General features: G+C 36.7%; 1 non-coding gene across 1 annotated transcript; it reads left to right on the forward strand.

Annotated features, from left to right (window-relative positions):
- Window positions 1-10,948: 10,948 nt before the first annotated feature.
- Window positions 10,949-11,052, forward strand: LOC130937726 (small nucleolar RNA R71). Its single transcript, XR_009068929.1, has one exon. It is a non-coding gene; the product is annotated as a small nucleolar RNA R71 (small nucleolar RNA).
- The last annotated feature ends 11,670 nt before the right edge of the window (window positions 11,053-22,722 follow it).

Consider the following 22,722-nt stretch of genomic DNA (forward strand, 5'->3'; position numbering starts at 1 on the left):
ACTTGGGGCAGGCTAACTATTCATATCGAAATTTAGATAAGCTATAAATACATACGTTAAAATGAGAAACCAGAGCAGAGTAAAGAGACTAAGAGAAAAGAGTAACCAGAGCAGAGTAAAGCGACTAAGAGAAAAGAGTAATCAGAGCAGGGTAAAGAGACTAAGAGAAAAGAGAAATAAGAGTAGAGTAAAGAGACAAAGAGAGAAGAGCAGTAAAACCCACAGACTGATAATGTTAAATACGGGGAGTACCCACGAAATGAATTAATCTTTGGTCTCGGGAAAACCTATGAATTGTTATTTGTTTTATATGCGGAAAAGACCCACGAATTGATAATCATTGATTATGGGAATAACCCACAAACTGTTGTATGTTGATCTCGGGGATAACCCACGAACTGAGGATCGTTGTTTATTGTGTATTGATCTCGGGGATAACCCACAAACTGAGGATCGTTGTTTTATTTGTGTGTTGATCTCGGGGACGCCCACAAACTGAGCATCACTGTTTCCCCTTGTGCATATATTATGGGTTCGAGCTTTGCGCCGACTTCCGGTAGTCACGAAAGAGCGGCATTCTTAACCACCGACGCATATGCACGAAGGACACAATGGGAAGCCATATCTAGGACTAGTTCCTAGGTAATGTCGGGCTACACAGTATAAACCGAAACATGAGCTCATGGCCTACATAGGACAGACATGCATCATACTTGGTTGTGCATTTCCTCTGTTATGATTGTTGTATGAATGTATGCTTTCTTTGTTTGTATTCTATTCTTTGTGTCTGTGTTTTATTTTATATTCTTTTGTTTGTATTTTGCTTTCTATTTTCTCTATTTTCTCTATTTATCTGTTTTTTCTATTTACTTCTTTTCTGTATTCTGCTATTTGTCCGCTAAATAACATAGAATTAATGAACTTAACTAATAACCCAAGTCCTACTAAGAACTCACCAGTTCTTATCCCTTCTCTCTCCCTTCCCCCTTCAGATGGAAGCAAGAGTATCCTTCCGTAGTCCATTGATGATCGTTCTGCAAAAGGGTTCTGTACTGGGTAGTCTTTTAAGTCTAGAGTGATATTCATTTTCTGTTTATACGTATATACTGTGAGACCAGCCAACGTCTACACCCCATTTGTTTGCAAATTTTAACTTAAATCATGTGCACGAGACTCCTGTTATGTGGCTACTTGATGGAGTACCAATGAAATGTCATATGGCAATGTATGATCGTGCAAAGGAGTAGTAGACAATCTTCCACCTTTTGATGACATTCCACTTGACTTGAGTTTTGAAGACCTAGATTACACTTTCCCTCACTTTAGTAGTTTAGAGGAATTATGTGAGTATAGAGTCTAAGCTAGCTTGAGTGCTAGCTTAGGGACTTCTTGAACAGGTTAGGGCCTGAGATGTTGTATGTATATATATGTATATAGTTATTACCTAGCTACTTATAGGGGTGTCCTAATTAAGATCCATGTTCTAATAAAGGCTAGATGATTGAATGTTGTCAACTGCTTGAGATGCATGTATATATATAAATGTGTGTTTACTTTTAACTGCTTATCTTGATATTATTTATGATATCATTTGTGTCTGTTCATGCTTGTCAACTTAAATGTTTTGAAAAAAAAAGTACCACTCAAAATAACTACGTTCTAACAACAAATCAGGCTCATATAATAAAAAAAGATAATAATTAGGAAGACAAGTTAGTAGCACTCAGTTTTTGATATGATCTAGACATACTGAAAATTGGGTCGTTACAGGAATAGCCTGAGATGCCTCAGGGATACTATTTCCCTCCACGAGATTATTAGGATCAGTTGACATCATCCATCGGGCATCTGGCCTCTTCCGTTGACCAACGGAGGTTGGACTATGAGGGCCACTCTGCCCTCCTTTAGTAGCTAGTGGAGGAGCAGCAGGGTCAGCAGCGGGAGTTAGAGCAGTTAAGGCGTGATTTTAGAGCTTCCAGGTGATTCCCTAGAGGGAGCAACCACCATGATGACTGATGTGGTTTAGTTCCTTTTATGTTTTTTCCCTATTTCAGTTCTTATGTTATTTATCTTTTGTTTTCTAGTGCTTTATAGTGTCTTTTGCATCATCCTGTTTAGAGTCAGTACTTCTATTTATATTTAGTAGTTTTAATTATCTTTAAAAATTCTGCTTTTGAATATATCTCATGTATGCTCACTGAGCTTGAAAAAGAAAAAGAAAAGAAAAGTTGTGTAATTGCATGAGAAATCGAGTTAAATATTCTAAATTGTCCTATTTATCTTGACGTGGTGGTATTATCTGTGGCTCTAAATGTATGAAAAGAATAGTGCATAATTGATATTAAAGTTAAGAGTGTTGATTCTTGAGGTATAGAAATTTAGAGAAGTATTATAGATTCTCTAAATTAAACAAAAAATTAATCCTTGAAGCAAAATAGATAGCAAAAAGAAAAAGAATATAAAAAGCAAGGTCCAAGACTCTGAGCATCAATGGCTAGGAAGGTCAAATGTGATTAAAATCTTAAAGAGTTGTTTTCCTAGCCATATGCTTGTGGTGTGAATGTGTCAAGGAATTCTTGAGACAGAGCACTAAGAGTCGAGACCAAGTACAAAAAAATAGTATGCCAAAGTCTCTGAGCAACACTGACTGGGAAAAATAAGAAAAATCAGAACTCAAAGAGTTCTCTAGTTAAGTACTTGTGGTGTTTTTATGTCAAGTTAAGCTTGAGACAAAATATTTAGAAGTCACGACTAGGCTCAAGGTACAAAGCACCAAAGAAAACATAAGAAAAATATTGTGTTCAAAGATTAATCAAAGGTTAAAAAGGAAGAGAATTCGTAATATTATCCGAGTTCTAGTTTTGAAGGACATTGACATTTTCTGAGCTTCAAATGATAGTAAGATGCCGAAACTATTCAGGATCACAGTGTCATCAACTCCACTCAGTGAATAGACATGAGCTTAACTGAAAACTTAATTCCTGGGCAATTTCACTTCTCAATTCTATAGTTTTTAGTTGCTTGAGGACAAGCAACAATTCAAGTTTGGTGTTGTGATTTGTGAGCATCTTCTCTTTATTTTCTTATTTTTTTAGATATGAATTTATTGAGTTTTATTGAGATTTTTTTATTTGAAACCTATTTGGATGCTACTTTGAGTCCCTCTATTGTTTTAAGTATTTCAGGTGAAGTTTGGATCAGTTTGGTAAAGTTCGTGTACAAGTAAAGAGAAGAATTCTGAATCTATTGAGTTGGCGCTAAACGCTGTATCTGACATTTAGCGCCCAAGTGCTTTGTAACAGGTGCAACCATTATGTTCGAGCAACGCTAAACACGGACCTAGGCGTTTAGCGCCAGGTGCCTCGTAACTTGTGTGAGCTCACTGCCCGAGCTTGGCTTTTAGCGCCAGGAAGACAACAACGATTGGAAGCTCACTGCCTCAAGGGGTCTAAACGCCGATTATGGCATTTAGCACCAGTAGCGCGGATCCAATTTTAATGAAGGGGCTTCATTAGTTAGATTTGGGTTATATTTATTTTATTTTGGTTATTTTTATTTACAAACACAATCTTTTGGGTTTTAGCAGTTATTATTTTATTTTATTTTCAAGTCAAATTAGGTTAGAGATAAAAGAGAAAAGATTTAGCCCTCCGAACTCTTCTCTTCTTCTTGGCTCTTCTCCCAAAATTATAGCTTCTACACACTTTTGGAACCCTAGTTTTCTCTCTGAGTCATGAGCAACTAAACATCCCTCGTTAAAGTTAGGAGCTCTGTTTATTCTATGGATTAAAACTATTGTCACTCTATTTTAATTAATGTATTGATTACTTTCGTTCTTCATCTTATGAATTGGAGTGTATTGGAAAATAACTCTTGTTCTACATGAATTTTATTGAATCTTGGAAAAGTTATCTCACCTGAATACTAGTTTGAAAGTAAATTTCTCCTAAGTCACTAATTGCCTAAACTTAACGGGATATGTGACATTTAATCCTCTTATATTTGGATAATTAGGGTTTTTGTGAGTAATAAACTTGAATTGAAGCTAACCCTCTAATCTATATTAAGTAACCAAGGAATTGGCAGTTGATTAGGTTAGAGGAGACTAAATCACTAAGGAATTAGGGTTTAGTCAATTACAGTTTGTCATGAATTGAATCTTGCATGATTAAATAATTGGTAAGAAATATAATTCTGGAAAAATAAACATCTCTGAAATCTTAACTGGTCTCTCACATATTTCTCACACTAAGTTCATTGTTTGCTGTAACAGCTCAGACCACCCGCTAGCATGATATTGTCCGCTTTGGCACACAAGGCCTCACGGTTTTGCCTTTGACGATAGGGATGCTAGCCGAAGCCCCCCCACACTCACTCGTCAAAACGCATCATGCTAGGGAGAGGTATCCACACCCTTATAAGGCATGCTTCGTTCCCCTTCCCAACCGATGTGGGCCTTACAATCCACCCCCCTAAGAGAGCCCAGCGCCCTCGCTGGCACATCGATCCGGGTTCTGACTCTGATACCATCTGTAATAGCTCATACCACCCGCTATCATGATATTGTCCGCTTTGGCACACAAGGCCTCACGGTTTTGCCTTTGACGATAGGGATGCTAGTCGAAGCCTGGTGCGCGAAATTGTGAACAATACTTTTTCACAACTCTCATAATCCCCGGTCATGAACTCCAAAAACTTGGTAGCTCAATTCCATGGCATTACACAACTTCGCACAACTAACCAGCAAGTGCACTGGGTCGTCCAAGTAATAAACCTTACGCGAGTAAGGGTCGATCCCACGGAGATTGTTAGTATGAAGCAAGCTATGGTCATCTTGTAAATCTTAGTCAGGCAGACTCAAATGGATATGGTGATGAACGAAAATAACATAAAAGATAAAGATAGAGATACTTATGTAATTCATTGGTAGGAACTTCAGATAAGCGCATGAAGATGCCTTCCCTTCCATCTCTCTGCTTTCCTACTGTCTTCATCCAATCCTTCTTATTCCTTTCCATGGCAAGCTTGTGTAGGGTTTCACCGTTGTTAATGGCTACCTCCCATCCTCTCAGTGAAAACGATTGCAAATGCTCTGTCACAGCACGCGGAATTCAGCTATCGGTTCTCGGTCAGGCCGGAATAGAATCCATTGATTCTTTTGCGTCTATCACTAACGCCCCGCCTGCTAGGAGTTTGAAGCACGTCACAGTCATTCAATCATTGAATCCTACTCAGAATACCACAGACAAGGTTTAGACCTTCCGGATTCTCTTGAATGCCGCCATCTGTTCTCGCCTATACCACGAAGACTCTGATCTCACGAAATGGTTGGCTCGTTTGTCAGGCGAGCACTCGGTTGTCAGGCAATCAACCATGCATCGTGCAATCAGGAATCCAAGAGATATTCACTAGAGCCTTGGTTGCTTGTAGAACAAAAGTGGTTGTCAGTCACCTTGTTCATAAGTGAGAATGATGATGAGTGTCACGGATCATCACATTCATCAAGTTGAAGAACAAGTGATATCTTAGAACAAGAACAAGCGGAATTGAATGGAAGAACAATAGTAATTGCATTAATACTCGAGGTACAGCAGAGCTCCACACCTTAATCTATGGTGTGTAGAAACTCCACCGTTGAAAATACATAAGCATAAGGTCTAGGCATGGCCGAATGGCCAGCCTCCCAATGATCTAAGATAGCATAAACACGAAGATAGCTACCCAGATATCTCAATACAATAGTAAAAGGTCCTACTTATAGAAAACTAGTAGCCTAGGGTGTACAGAGATGAGTAAATGACATAAAAATCCACTTCCGGGCCCACTTGGTGTGTGCTTGGGCTGAGCAATGAAGTATTTTCGTGTAGAGACTCTTCTTGGAGTTAAACGCCAGCTTTTATGCCAGTTTGGGCGTTTAACTCCCATTTGGGTGCCAGTTCCAGCGTTTAACGCTGGAATTCCTGAGGGTGACTTTGAACGCCGGTTTGGGCCATCAAATCTTGGGCAAAGTATGGACTATCATATATTGCTGGAAAGTCCAGGATGTCTACTTTCTAACGCCGTTGAGAGCGCGCCAATTGGGCTTCTGTAGCTCCAGAAAATCCACTTCGAGTGCAGGGAGGTCAGAATCCAACAGCATCTGCAGTCCTTTTCAGTCTCTGAATCAGATTTTTGCTCAGGTCCCTCAATTTCAGCCAGAAAATACCTGAAATCACAGAAAAACACACAAACTCATAGTAAAGTCCAGAAAAGTGATTTTTAACTAAAAACTAATAAAAATATACTAAAAACTAACTAAATCATACCAAAAACATACTAAAAACAATGCCAAAAAGTGTATAAATTATCCGCTCATCACAACACCAAACTTAAATTGTTGCTTGTCCTCAAGCAACTAAAAATCAAATAAGATAAAAAGAAGAGAATATGCAATGAATTCCAAAAACATCTATGAAGATCAGTATTAATTAGATGAGCGGGGCTTTTAGCTTTTTGCCTGTGAACAGTTTTGGCATCTCACTCTATCCTTTGCAACTCAGAATGATTGGCTTCTTTAGGAACTCAGAATCCAGATAGTGTTATTGATTCTCCTAGTTAAGTATGATGATTCTTGAACACAGCTACTTTATGAGTCTTGGCCGTGGCCCAAAGCACTCTGTCTTCCAGTATTACCACCGGATACATACATGCCACAGACACATAATTGGGTGAACCTTTTCAGATTGTGACTCAGCTTTGCTAGAGTCCCCAATTAGAGGTGTCCAGGGTTCTTAAGCACACTCTTTTTGCCTTGGATCACAACTTTATTCTTTCTTTTTCTTTCTTTTTCTCTTTCCCCCTTTTTTTTCGTTTTTTTTTGTATTCACTACTTTTTCTTGCTTCAAGAATCATTTTTATGATTTTTCAGATCCTCAGTAACATGTCTCCTTTTTCATCATTCTTTCAAGAGCCAACATTCATGAACCACAAATTCAAGATACATATGCACTGTTTAAGCATACATTCAGAGAACAAGAGTATTGCCACCACATCAAAATAATTAAACTATTATAAAATTCAAAATTCATGCAATTCTTTCTTTGTTTTTCAATTAAGCACGTTTTTATTCAAGAAAGGTGATGGATTCATAGGACATTCATAACTTTAAGGCATAGACACTAAGACACTAATGATCACAAGACACAAACATGGATAAACATAAGCATAAAATTCGAAAAACAGAAGAATAAAGAACAAGGAAATCAAAGAACGGGTCCACCTTAGTGATGGCGGCTCTTTCTTCCTCTTGAAGATCCTATGGAGTGCTTGAGCTCCTCAATATCTCTTCCTTGTCTTTGTTGCTCCTCCCTCATGATTCTTTGGTCTTCTCTAATTTCATGAAGGATGATGGAGTGTTCTTGATGCTCCACCCTTAGTTGTCCCATGTTGGAACTCAACTCTCCTAGGGAGGTGTTTAGTTGCTCCCAATAGTTTTGTGGAAGAAAGTGCATCCCTTGAGGCATCTCAGGGATCTCATGATGAGTGGGGTCTCTTGTGTGCTCCATCCTTTTCTTAGTGATGGGCTTGTCTTCATCAATGGGGATGTCTCCCTCTATGTCAACTCCTACTGAATAACAGAGGTGACAAATGAGATGAGGAAAGGCTAACCTTGCCAAGGTAGAGGACTTGTCCGCCACCTTGTAGAGTTCTTGGGCTATAACCTCATGAACCTCTATTTCTTCTCCAATCATGATGCTATGGATCATGATAGCCCGGTCTATGGTAACTTCGGACCGGTTGCTAGTGGGAATGATTGAGCGTTGTATAAACTCTAACCATCCTCTAGCCACGGGCTTGAGGTCATGCCTTCTCAATTGAACCGGCTTTCCTCTTGAATCTCTCTTCCATTGGGTGCCCTCTTCACATATGACTGTGAGGACTTGGTCCAACCTTTGATCAAAGTTGACCCTTCTAGTGTAAGGATGTTCATCTCCTTGCATCATAGGCAAGTTGAACGCCAACCTCACATTCTCCGGACTAAAATCCAAGTATTTCCCCCGAACCATAGTAAGATAATTCTTTGGATTTGGGTTCACACTTTGGTCATGGTTCTTGGTGATCCATGCATTGGCATAGAACTCTTGAACCATCAAGATTCCGACTTGTTGAATGGGGTTGGTAAGGACTTCCCAACCTCTTCTTCGGATCTCATGTCGGATCTCCGGATATTCACCCTTTTTGAGTGAAAAAGGGACCTCGGGGATCACCTTCTTCAAGGCCACAACTTCGTAGAAGTGGTCTTGATGCACCCTTGAGATGAATCTCTCCATCTCCCATGACTCGGAGGTGGAAGCTTTTGCCTTTCCTTTCCTCTTTCTAGAGGTTTCTCCGGCCTTGGATGCCATAAATGGTTATGGAAAAACGAAAAAGCAACGCTTTTACCACACCAAACTTAAAATGTTTGCTCGTCCTCGAGCAAAAGAAGAAAGAAGAGAGTAGAAGAAGAAGAAATGAGGAGAAAGGGAATGACTTTGTATTCGGCCAAGGGGAGAGAAATGGTGTTTAAGGTGTGTGAAAATGAAAGAGTGAAGGAGGGTTTATATAGGAGAGAGGGAGAGGGATGTTCGGCCATTTGAGGGTGGGTTTGGGTGGAAAAGTGGTTTGAATTTGAATGGTGGGGTAGGTGGGGTTTTATGAAGGATGGATGTGAGTGGTGAAGAGAAAGAAGGGATTTGATAGGTGAGGGGTTTTTGGGGAAGAGGTGTTGAGGTGATTGGTGAAGAAGAGAGAGAGAGTGGTAGGGTATGTGGGGATCCTGTGGGGTCCACAGATCCTGAGGTGTCAAGGAAAAGTCATCCCTGCACCAAATGGCATGCAAAATCACGTTTTGTGCCTTTTCTGGCATTAAACGCCGGACTGGTGCCCATTCCTGGCGTTTAACGCCAGGTTCTTGCCCTTTTCTGGCGTTTAACGCCAGTCTGGTGCCCCTTTTTGGCGTTAAACGCCCAGAATGGTGCCAGACTGGGCGTTAAACGCCCACCTGCTAGCCTTACTGGCGTTTAAACGCCAGTAAGTTCTTCCTCCAGGGTGTGCTGTTTTTCTTCCTGTTTTTCATTCTGTTTTTGCTTTTTTCATTAATTTTGTGACTTCTTATGATCATCAACCTACAAAAGACATAAAATAACAAAAGAAAATAGTTAATTATAAAACATTGGGTTGCCTCCCAACAAGCGCTTTTTTAATGTCATTAGCTTGACAGAGGACTCTCATGGAGCCTCACAGATACTTAGAGCCATGTTGGGACCTCCCAACACCAAACTTAGAGTTTGAATGTGGGGGTTCAACACCAAACTTAGAGTTTGGTTGTGGCCTCCCAACACCAAACTTAGAGTTTGACTGTGGGGGCTCTGTTTGACTCTGATTTGAGAGAAGCTCTTCATGCTTCCTCTCCATGGTGACAGAGGGATATCCTTGAGCCTTAAACACCAAGGATTCTTCATTCACTTGAATGATCAACTCTCCTCTATCAACATCAATCACAGCCTTTGCTGTGGCTAGGAAGGGTCTACCAAGGATGATGGATTCATCCATGCACTTCCCAGTCTCTAGGACTATGAAATCAGTAGGGATGTAATGGTCTTCAACTTTAAGCAGAACATCCTCTACAAGTCCATAGGCTTATTTTCTTGAGTTGTCTGCCATCTCTAGTGAGATTTTTGCAGCTTGCACCTCAAAGATCCCTAGCTTCTCCATTACAGAGAGGGGCATGAGGTTTACACTTGACCCTAAGTCACACAGGGCCTTCTTGAAGGTCATGGTGCCTATAGTACAAGGTATTGAAAACTTCCCAGGATCCTGCCTCTTTTGAGGCAGTTTCTGCCTAGACAAGTCATCCAGTTCTTTGGTGAGCAAAGGAGGTTCATTCTCCCAAGTCTCATTTCCAAATAACTTGTCATTTAGCTTCATGATTGCTCCAAGGTATTTAGCAACTTGCTCTTCAGTGACATACTCATCCTCTTCAGAGGAAGAATACTCATCAGAGCTCATGAATGGCAGAAGTAATTCCAATGGAATCTCTATGGTCTCATTTTGAGCCTCAGATTCCCATGGTTCCTCATTGGGGAACTCAATGGAGGTCAGTGCACACCCACTGAGGTCTTCCTCAGTGGCGTTCACTTCCTCTCCTTCCTCTCCAAATTCGGCCATGTTGATGGCCTTGCACTCTCCTTTTGGATTTTCTTCTGTATTGCTTGGGAGAGTACTAGAAGGGAGTTCAGTAACTTTCTTGCTCAGCTGTCCCACTTATGCCTCCAAATTCCTAATGGAGGACCTTGTTTCAGTCATGAAACTTTGAGTGGTTTTAATTAGATCAGAGACCATAGTTGCTAAGTCAGAGGGGTTCTGCTTAGAATTCTCTGTCTGTTGCTGAGAAGATGATGGAAAAGGCTTGCCATTGCTAAACCTGTTTCTTCCACCATTATTGTTATTGAAATCTTGTTGAGGTCTCTCTTGATTCTTCCATGAGAAATTTGGATGATTTCTCCATGAAGAATTATAGGTGTTTCCATAGGGTTCTCCTAGGTAATTCACCTCTTCCATTGAAGGGTTCTCAGGATCATAGGCTTCTTCTTCAGATGAAGCATCCTTAGTACTGTTTGGTGCATTTTGCATTCCAGACAGACTTTGAGAAATCAAATTGACTTGTTGAGTCAATATCTTGTTCTGAGCCAAAATGGCATTCAGAGCATCAATCTCAAGAACTCCTTTCTTCTGATTAGTCCCATTGTTCACAGGATTCCTTTCAGAAGTGTACATGAATTGGTTATTTGCAACCATTTCAATCAGCTCTTGAGCTTCTGTAGGCGTCTTCTTCAAATGAAGAGATCCTCCAGCAGAGCTATCCAAAGACATCTTGGATAGTTCAGAGAGACCATCATAGAAAATACCTATGATGCTCCATTCAGAAAGCATGTCAGATGGACATTTTCTGATCAATTGTTTGTATCTTTCCCAAGCTTCATAGAGGGATTCTCCATCCTTCTGTCTGAAGGTTTGGACTTCCACTCTAAGCTTACTCAATTTTTGAGGTGGAAAGAACTTTGCCAAGAAGGCATTGACTAGCTTTTCCCAAGAGTCCAGACTTTCTTTAGGTTGAGAGTCCAACCATGTTCTAGCTCTGTCTCTTACAGCAAAAGGGAATAGCATAAGTCTGTAGACCTCAGGGTCAACCCCATTAGTCTTGACAGTGTCACAGATTTGCAAGAATTCAGCTAAAAACTGATGGGGATCTTCCAATGGAAGTCCATGAAACTTGCAATTCTGTTGCATTAGAGAAACTAATTGAGGCTTAAGCTCAAAGTTGTTTGCTCCAATGGCAGGGATAGAGATGCTTCTCCCATAGAAGTTGGGAGTAGGTGCAGTAAAGTCACCCAGCACCTTCCTTGCATTGTTTGCATTGTTGTTGTTTTCGGCTGCCATGGGTTCTTCTTCTTTGAAGATTTCTGTTAGGTCCTCTGTGCCTTAGCTTCTCTTAGCTTTCGCTTCAAGGTCCTTTCAGGTTCAGGGTCAGCTTCAACAACAATGCCTTTGTCCCTGCTCCTGCTCATATGAAGGAGAAGAGAACAAGAAAATGTGGAATCCTCTATGTCACAGTATAGAGATTCCTTTAGGTGTCAGAGGAAAAGGAAAGTAGAAGACAGAAGTAGAAAATTCGAACTTATCAAAGAAGATGGAGTTCGAATTTTGCATTAAGGAATAGTGTTAGTCCATAAATAGAAGGACGTGAGAGGAGGGAAGGTAATTTTCGAAAATTAAGTAAAAGAATTTGAAAACATTTTAAAAAAAAAAACTAATTAATTTTCGAAAATAAGAGTGGGAAAGAAATCAAGTGATTTTTGAAAAAGATTTTGAAATTAGAAGTCAAAAAGATTTGATTGAAAACTATTTTGAAAAAGATGAGGTTAAGAAGATATGATTGATTTTAAAAATATGTGATTGAGAAGATATGATTTGAAAACAATTTTACAAAGATTTGATTTTAGAAATTAATAACTTGGCTATCAAGAAAAGATATGATTCAAACATTAAACCTTTCTCAACAGAAAAGGCAACATACTTGAGATGTTGAATCAAATCATTAATTGATAGCAAGTATCTTTAAAAAATGGAAAGAAATTGATTTTGAAAAAGATTTGATTGAAAAATTGATTTGAAAAAGATTTGATTTTGAAAAGATTCTGAAAACTAAAAAAAATTTGAATTGAAAACAAAATCTTCCCCCTTTAGCCATCCTAGCGTTAAACGCCCAGAATGGTGCACATTCTGGCGTTTAACGCCCAAAACTATACCCTTTTGGGCGTTAAACGCCCAACCAGGCACCCTGGCTGGCGTTTAAACGCCAGTCTGTCCTTCTTCACTGGGCGTTTTGAACGCCCAGCTTTTTCTGTGCAATTCCTCTGCTGTATGTTCTGAATCTTCAATTCTCTGTATTATTGACTTGAAAAGACACAAATTAAAAATATTTTTGGATTTTTAATAATAAAGAATAATCAAAATGCAACTAAAATCAAATAACAATGCATGCCAGACACCAAACTTAGTAGTTTGTATACTACTGACACTAATGGGAATGCATATGAGACACACAAAACACTTCAAGTCAATAGAATTCAAAGATCAGAGCACGGAAATCATCAAGAACATCTTGAAGATCACTAAGACACATGAATGAATGCATGCAATTGACACCAAACTTAAGATGAGACACTAGACTCAAACAAGAAATTTTTGGGTTTTATGATTTTTTTGATTTTTTGTGTTTTTCGAAAATTAAGTGGAAAAAGGTATCAAAATTCTTAATGAGAATTCCAGGAATTAGTGCAATGCTAGTCTAAGACTCCGGTCCAGGAATTAGACATGGCTTCACAGCCAGCCAAGCTTTCAAAGAAAGCTTCGGTCCAAAACACTAGACATGGCCAAAGGCCAGCCAAGCCTTAGCAGATCACTGCTTCAAAAGCAAAATTGATAAAAATCAACAAGCTCTTGTGATGATAAGTTGAAACCTCGGTCCAATGAGATTAGACATGGCTTCTCAGCCAGCCAGACTTCAACAAATCATCATGAAACTCTAGAATTCATCTTCAACAATTTCGAAAAAAAATACCTAATCTAAGCAACAAGATGAACCGTCAGTTGTCCAAACTGAACAATCCCCGGCAACGGCGCCAAAAACTTGGTGCGCGAAATTGTGAACAATACTTTTTCACAACTCTCATAATCCCCGGTCATGAACTCCAAAAACTTGGTAGCTCAATTCCATGGCATTACACAACTTCGCACAACTAACCAGTAAGTGCACTGGGTCGTCCAAGTAATAAACCTTACGCGTGTAAGGGTCGATCCCACGGAGATTGTTAGTATGAAGCAAGCTATGGTCATCTTGTAAATCTTAGTCAGGCAGACTCAAATGGATATGGTGATGAACGAAAATAACATAAAAGATAAAGATAGAGATACTTATGTAATTCATTGGTAGGAACTTCAGATAAGCGCATGAAGATGCCTTCCCTTCCATCTCTCTGCTTTCCTACTGTCTTCATCCAATCCTTCTTATTCATTTCCATGGCAAGCTTGTGTAGGGTTTCACCGTTGTCAATGGCTACCTCCCATCCTCTCAGTGAAAACGATTGCAAATGCTCTGTCACAGCACGCGGAATTCAGCTGTCGGTTCTCGGTCAGGCCGGAATAGAATCTATTGATTATTTTGCGTCTGTCACTAACGCCCCCGCCTGCTAGGAGTTTGAAGCACGTCACAGTCATTCAATCATTGAATCCTACTCAGAATACCACAGACAAGGTTTAGACCTTCCGGATTCTCTTGAATGCCGCCATCTGTTCTCGCCTATACCACGAAGACTCTGATCTCACGAAATGGTTGGCTCGTTTGTCAGGCGAGCACTCGGTTGTCAGGCAATCAACCATGCATCGTGCAATCAGGAATCCAAGAGATATTCACTAGAGCCTTGGTTGCTTGTAGAACAAAAGTGGTTGTCAGTCACCTTGTTCATAAGTGAGAATGATGATGAGTGTCACGGATCATCACATTCATCAAGTTGAAGAACAAGTGATATCTTAGAACAAGAACAAGCGGAATTGAATGGAAGAACAATAGTAATTGCATTAATACTCGAGGTACAGCAGAGCTCCACACCTTAATCTATGGTGTGTAGAAACTCCACCGTTGAAAATACATAAGCATAAGGTCTAGGCATGGCCGAATGGCCAGCCTCCCAATGATCTAAGATAGCATAAAACACGAAGATAGCTACCCAGATATCTCAATACAATAGTAAAAGGTCCTACTTATAGAAAACTAGTAGCCTAGGGTGTACAGAGATGAGTAAATGACATAAAAATCCACTTCCGGGCCCACTTGGTGTGTGCTTGGGCTGAGCAATGAAGCATTTTCGTGTAGAGACTCTTCTTGGAGTTAAACGCCAGCTTTTATGCCAGTTTGGGCGTTTAACTCCCATTTGGGTGCCAGTTCCAGCGTTTAACGCTGGAATTCCTGAGGGTGACTTTGAACGCCGGTTTGGGCCATCAAATCTTGGGCAAAGTATGGACTATCATATATTGCTGGAAAGTCCAGGATGTCTACTTTCTAACGCCGTTGAGAGCGCGCCAATTGGGCTTCTGTAGCTCCAGAAAATCCACTTCGAGTGCAGGGAGGTCAGAATCCAACAGCATCTGCAGTCCTTTTCAGTCTCTGAATCAGATTTTTGCTCAGGTCCCTCAATTTCAGCCAGAAAATACCTGAAATCACAGAAAAACACACAAACTCATAGTAAAGTCCAGAAAAGTGATTTTTAACTAAAAACTAATAAAAATATACTAAAAACTAACTAAATCATACCAAAAACATACTAAAAACAATGCCAAAAAGTGTATAAATTATCCGCTCATCAAAGCCCCCCCACACTCATTCGTCAAAACGCGTCATGCTAGGGAGAGGTATCCACACCCTTATAAGGCATGCTTCGTTCCCCTCCCCAACCGATGTGGGCCTTACATTTGCTTTTTATATTCTTAATTTACTGTTTAACATTTTTGAACCCCAAAACACCAATTTGTGCTTGTCTGACTAAGTGGATCATTCAATTGTTGTTGCTTGGTCTATCAATCCTTGTGGGATCGACCCTCACTCACCTGAGGTATTACTTGGTACGATCCGGTGAACCTGTCGGTTAGGATTTGTGTATTATGAGTATATGAATTTGTATGTGGTGGGTTCTGAGTTTATGAAGTATAGGATAATGATAATAATTGTTGGGTTGTTGAGAATTGATGATGATTTTGTGATATTGACTTGAAATGAATTGGTTGGTTGGGATGAGAAGCTGTGATATGTGTATGTATATGTATTTAAGGGAAAAAGATTGATGATTCGTTGATGTTTGTGAGGAACGGTGATAATCATGAATGTCAATTGTGATCAAGGGTAAAAGTTGAGACTCCAAGTAAGATACAGTGGCGTTGTCCACTTGTTCCGGGTAAGAGTTGAGATATCGGGTAAGATGCAGTGGCGTTGTCCACTTGCTCCCGGTAAGCGATGAAGAAGGAGAATGATGAGAATTGAGTTTAATTTTGAATTTTGAATGAATATGATGATAATAATGAAAAGTAATGATGAGTAACTTGAGTATGGTTTTTGAAGTGAATTGGAACATGTTTGATAAAGAAAAAGAACTAGAAATTGAAAATGTCTGTGGGATCGTAGTGGTGTACCGCTCACAAATGGTGGAGATCGTGGTTATTTACCGCCTACGGGTGTGTGTTTTCTAATTGAAAATCTTGCGAGGATCATGGTGGTGTATCGCTCGCAATAGTGGGGATCATGATGGTGTACCTCTCACCAGGTAGGGATCGTGGTGGTGTGCCCGCCTACCGGTTTTCAAGAGGACAATATCCGGGTTAGCTACCGGATGTATCAGATTTTGGTAAAGTAAGTGACACGTGAGCTCATGGGCTCACACCCAGTAGGATAGCCATGCATCATATGCATTTGTATGTTTTGCTTGAGGGTACATTATTTTGGTTTGCTTAACTGCTTAGCTCTGAATATCTGCTATTTGTTCTACTTCTGTAATTGCCATCTATATTTGTCCCTTCTTTGTCTGCTTTGTATGTGTTTGTAATTGAAAAATTCCTCATACTGGCAGAGTTGATGATGAAGGTAGTTCCACCGGTGATTCGGAGGGTTGGAGGAGACGAAAAATAAAGTGTTAGGTTAAAGTTAGGCTTAGAATTGAATACCTTAGATAGTTTTATCTAATTTTTGGTTTAGTCGGATCTTAAGTTTATTCTAAGTGTCGAAGTGTTAGGATTGCCTCTGACTTTTCCGAGACCTTTTATATTAACTATGCGGACACCTTTACCATATTGAGAACACCCGGTTCTCATTCTATACATATACTGTTGTTTTTCAGATGCAGGTCGAGAGGCACCGCACTGAGCATTCTAGAGACTCGTGGAAGCGAAGAACTCTTGGGACTTAGTGTTTGTATTATATATATATATATATATATATATATATATATATATATATGAGAGAGAGAGAGAGATTCTCCGTATTGTATATTTTGTACCTTCCCAGAGGTCGACATGGAGAAACAGGTGTGTGTTTTATATTTTTGGGATGCTTTCGGGTTATATATATATATATATATATATATATATATATATATATATTCTGACCGGCCTTTGCTTCACAGGTCAAGTCCAGAGCTTGTTATTTGTATCTTTTGGAATTCTGGTTTTATATTTTATCCTTTTCCATTCGATTTTTCTACCTTTCTGCATTGATCCGATTGTGAGTGATGCGCCTTTCTGTTAGTGTTTTGTTCAACTTCTTTTTCAAGGCTCATAATTATAATTTATTTCGACTATATTTATATACATATTTTTATTTTTAGAGGTCATAACGCTTCGCCACCTCTTATTTACGTCCTAGGTATAAAGTTCCATATAATAAAATGTTACAGCCAGGATAACTCATTTTTACAAAAATAATTATATTTTTGCGCTCTAAATAATTTTTCGAATTAAAATCTTATCTGTAAATTTTTAAATTAAAAACTTTAAATATTTAATCAATTAACTCAAAACGAGTGGTTTAAAGCATCTTAAATCCAAATTTTAATAAATAATTGACTAAACAATTTTTCAAGTTTTACACGAATCTACTTGCATCTATTTTTTTTCCCCAATAACTTTCATCAATGGCATATCCATTCTCCAATTTTCTCTCTTTTCCTCCACTTCGGTACCCCCATTAGCTCCCGATCCTCGTAGTTTGATTCCTCCTTATGCAATTGAAGATCATCAATTTCTTGCTTTAAGTTTGATTTATTTTGCACTTAGTTCAAACGACATTGGTTAAGAATGTGAAAGTGAAAAAGTTTTTTTTTTTATGTATTCAATGCAAAAAAAAAAATTAAAGAAATTTATCTCCAATGAATAAGAAAAAATTATTATAAAAGACCATAAAAAAATTTAATTATTAAAAAAATTAATATTAAAATTATTAAAAATAATTAATTTTTATAATATTTAAAAAAATACCAAATACTTTTTGTAAAAAGACAAATATGCCTTAGATTATTTTCTTTTTAACTCTTCAATTTTGATTTCACTTAAATTTTAAATTAGTACCATGTTAACAACAAAAGAAATTCAATTAAAGAAAGAGAGAAGGATTCAAACTTGTTGCGTGATACCACATGGATCAGAGGGAAAAAGTTATGTGCCCCCCACACTGGTATGAGTTTTAATTATTGTTAACTGTTACATAGTTACATTCCATTTTCTAGACTGAATTTTCTCCAGTGCCATTTGTTTTTCCGCCGAACAGGTATTGGTGATTGGTCTTTCCGGGTGATTTGAGTTATATTATTCTTTTTTTTTTTTTTCATTGCAGTTGAAACTCCTATGGAAATAAGCAAATTATATTGCTCAGTAAAAAACAAAAAATTGTTCACTCTATGCCATAAGTAAATTAATTAATATTCTTTTTTTCTCTCTCTTAATTCTTGTCCTGCCTTTAATTTGTTGTGCAATGCTGGTTTTAGATTTGTACCCTCTACATTTTCAATTTTCTTTTAGAAGGTAAAGTGCAATTCTTCGCCTTTGAATAGTTTTTTTTTCATATTTTTTTTTGTTCGATTTATAAAATAAATTGTGAGAGATTATATTTTATTCTCTAAAGTGAAAATTCAAAATTTAGAGGATACAAATTCGCTGGCTTTTGGGGTAAGAAGTGAAATAATGAAGTTATTTATAATGCAAATTCAAATAGAACTCAAAAAATAAGGTTCATAAATTGAATTGACCCAGAAAAAGACATCGTTGCAAGAAAGAGAAAGAGGGAGAAAAAAAGATTCCACAGTCATAACAAGATTTTCAAATCACATTGCTCATACATTTTATCACAATGATGATTAAAGAGTTATAAAAGAGTTAAATAAAAGTTACAGAATTTACTAACGGTGAATTGGTGGATTGGAACAATAAATTTATGTTATTAATAAAAAATGTATCAAAGATTCCTTTTAATAATTAAAATTTTTAACTATCTTAATAAAAAATTCAAACACTAATTATCTTCCTGAAAAATGAGGACAATAACACATGAATAAAGAAAAAAGATTTATTGTCATTTTTAGATTTTTTTTTAAAGGAAAAAATTTAGTGTAATAATTTACTAATTTTTTTACATTTATAAATTCACTTTACAAGCATATAAATGCACCTGTTTATATTTAACTGGTTGATAATAAGGTAGTTTTATATTGTTGGATACTAATTAAAGTCAGTAATTACCAATTTGAAACAATAATAATAATACACATTGCATGTCCACTCATATCCAACCCAACCATGATATTTGTAGCTTGGATAATTTAAGGATGGGGTTTCAAGTATCAACCACTCATCATGAAGGAATAATCTTTTGTACTTCCACCTTTGTTTATTTATCATCAAACTAACCCTAGTGGTGCTTGTATGATATGATCTACCTCCGTATTGTTCGATGCTATATAATCTGATTATACATGAAGTTCTGTACTTGAGATGCCCATAGGTTTTGATTTGAGGGGTAAGGATTGCCAAGCAAGTAACTTTCATTTTTAAAAATATTTCTTTCTTTTTTAACTAAGTGTCACGGCTTGGGCCTTAAACCATCAACATCAAGTATTTTGGGTGGAAATTGTCGTCTCTAGCTAATCCAAATTACAGGGGGCCTACATATCGGAATCTTTAAGATATTAATTGCCTGCAGTTTTTCACTATGGTTGTTACCTTCGTTATTGCTTGGTTACTTTGGAAATTTTAGTTTTTAATAAAATACATTTCAAAAAAGGAAAGCAATATTTTAAACCTCTCAAAATTATTTTTACATGATAAAATACACTAGATATAAAAAGGGATATTTTATAAAAGACCCAAAATTAGATCATCATGCCATTTTGTTTTTGTAAACTTGATTAAAATGTTTTAATTTAAGTATAGAACTCCAATTTAATAAGCTTAATTATTTTATGGATTCTTATAATTTTACTAAATTTTTAATTAATTTTTTACGGTTTAAATATTTGTAATTGAGTCTCTATATTTTAGATAAAAATTGTCAATTTGACCCCTATTAACTATGATTTTGTTAAAAAATACGAAATATTCTTGGAATATTGTTTTTCTAATCGATTTAAGGTTGATTGTGAAATATTCTAGAAGCAAATAATCTAAATTATTGCATGTTTTTCTAAAAAATCACAACTAGCAACGAGTTGATGATTAAACATTTTTATTTAATATAGAGATTCAATTATACGCTACAAAAAATTTATTGGATATTATTGGATTTACTAGTGAATTTATCAAAAATATCCACTAGTAATATGTTTATCGTTGGAATAAATTCGATTGTATAAGGTAAATTTTTTCATCCGCTGCTGATTATCATCCAAAAATTTTTATCAGTAATTCTTAGATTTATCTCCCGATAAATTTGCTAATAATTAAATTAATAACTAGCGGCGTATTTAATCCACCGTAAATTTATTGATAAACTTAAATTTTAAATTTTTTTTTAAACAATCCAATCCAATCCGATTTAATTTCAAGTAATGCGGTTTGGATTGGATGTGAATTTTTTAAATTATATTTTTAACAACAAAAAATAAGTCTTAATGCAAATATAAATCTAACATATTAAATCTTGTAAGTGACTTTGTTATGGCATTTATCTATATCATACAATGAATTGACCTAAGTCAATACATTCATATTACTTCACTTAATGAATATCATACGACATTGCATTTTAATGGACCCTCAATCCATTTTAGTAACAAATTGACATTTAAATAATGGACAAAACCATTAATTACACCCACTGCAGCAACATAATGTAATTTAATATTATAGAAACTTATGCGAAAGACATTATGGCAGGGAAACAAACTACTTGATACACTTGCAATGTAGACTAATGGAATAAACAGAGAAATTGTAGCTCAAATTCTAGAAATCACATCATGAGAATCTTTAACTTAAGCTTGAAGATTGATAGACTTATACCACTTAGCACAGATCAAGTAAAGCACAAAATCAAAAGTAGGTATGCTAGCAAGGAAAAAGAAGAACCTATCCAACAAAAAAATAATAGGAAAAGGGAGGAGGACAACCTATTTGAAGGGAAGAAGGAGACAGCTCCGACGACATAGAGAGTAGTGGTGGCAGCAGCTGTGGTAGGAGTGGCGAAAAGAACGACAATAGAGTAACTAATATGGCGTAGAGAGCACCAGCCGAGTTTACGCAGTTTTTGGACGTTGTTAGTGGTAGTCAACATTGATGGAGGAAGCTGCCAGAGGTGGTTTGGCGCGAGGGGGGGAGAGAGAGGGGTAGAAAGAGGAAAATGTTAGAGAGAGTAGTTCAAAAATGAGGGGAGAGAGAGTTTATGATTTGAATTTAGAGTAAGATTACCGGCAGATTAATTCGACGATAATGCTTTGTGAGTGACCAAAACACAGCGTTGCACTAATTAGGATTATTGGCTGATATATCTGCCGGTAAATTCAATGGTAAACGTGCGCGCCAATTTTTTTCTTTTTCCTCCAATTATTACTGACGAATTTACCGTTGGAAAATCGAATTCGACAATTATTATTTTATCCGACAAATTTATTGTCAAATTCGCCAAAAAATCTGCTGGTAAACCTACTGCTAACGTCCGTTACTAAATCTGACGATATTTAACGTTTTTTTGGTAGTGATAAACATTAAATTGTAAAAACCTAATTCAAAATTTTGTAAGACTATATATATATATATATATATATATATACACATAAAAATCACACTCTTTCTTACTCATTTTGTAATCACACACACACACACACACTCTCTCTCTCTCTCTCTCTATATATATATATATATAGCTTAATGTAATATGTAATTAAATAATTAATTCATGTATCATCTGACATGTCATAAATTTATGTAGAGTTAAATTAATCTTTAAAAATATTAAATTAGTGAGGTGTAATATATAAGATTAAAATTAATAAAATTCAAAATTCAAAATTATGAAGGAAAAATAAGAGAAATTTATCCAATAACTAATTGACTCACTATTTAAAATTGTGGATAAAAATGAATATGTATATTTTCAAAGATTATTTTGACTCTACATAAATTTATGACACATCAAACAACAATAATAATCTTAATAAAAAGATAAAAAAAAACATTAAAAAAGAGCAAATAAAAAAGATGGTCCTACAAAGTTTCAGAAAGTCTTTATGAGAGAACTGAGTAAAGGTCTTTTATAGTTCCAACTTGGTGACCAATATATTATGAAAGGAGAACACCCTCCTCCATGTTGACAAGGACATATTTACCCTACTCTTCTCTTATGTATAAACTAGTCATTAAATGGGATAATGTTCACCGAGTGCTTTTGAGTCTTCTCTCTTATTTTAAGTTTTTTTAATCCAAAATGGCGAAAAAAATGAAATTGATCTTCACTTTCTTACGTTTCTTTGGAAGGATATTCAAAAAAAATTATACTCATGACATATGACATTAATAAAAGAACATATACAATACAAGACGCGTAAATTTTACTAATGACCATATCGACAACCAAAACAGGTAATTAATTTTATCGACGGTCGTGCTGTTAGTAAAAGATCGTGAGCAAATATTATCGATGGCCTTGAGCCTTCAGTGATAATAAAAATAATATCACCGATGGGGATGTCGTCGGTAAATTAGAGCGTGGATAAAATTATAAATTTTGTATTACCTGTCGTCGGTAAATTATGTATGAAAAAATACTAAAAAAGCAATTTAATGTTACTACTGGTAAATCACTTTTTTTATATATTCAAATATTTGATATACCATTTAAATATCTAAATAAAATTTTACACCAATAAATAAAAAAATTGAAACTAAACAAATAGTATATATACAACCATATTCCGAATTCAAATACAACAAAACAAAATAAAAACAAAAAATGTCATGAAAATTGAAAATATAATTAAAAATGAAAATCATATGGACTACATATAATCGTCTGAGATGAAGGTGTCGTCATCATCATTATTGCCCCCAGTCTATCATACCCCTCCAATGATGTTGATGGTGCTAATGGCGTCGGCGGTCGAAGACCAGATAAAC

The sequence above is a fragment of the Arachis stenosperma genome, chromosome 6, assembly GCF_014773155.1.
Source record: "Arachis stenosperma cultivar V10309 chromosome 6, arast.V10309.gnm1.PFL2, whole genome shotgun sequence".
In the NCBI taxonomy this organism is placed as follows: Eukaryota; Viridiplantae; Streptophyta; class Magnoliopsida; order Fabales; family Fabaceae; genus Arachis; species Arachis stenosperma.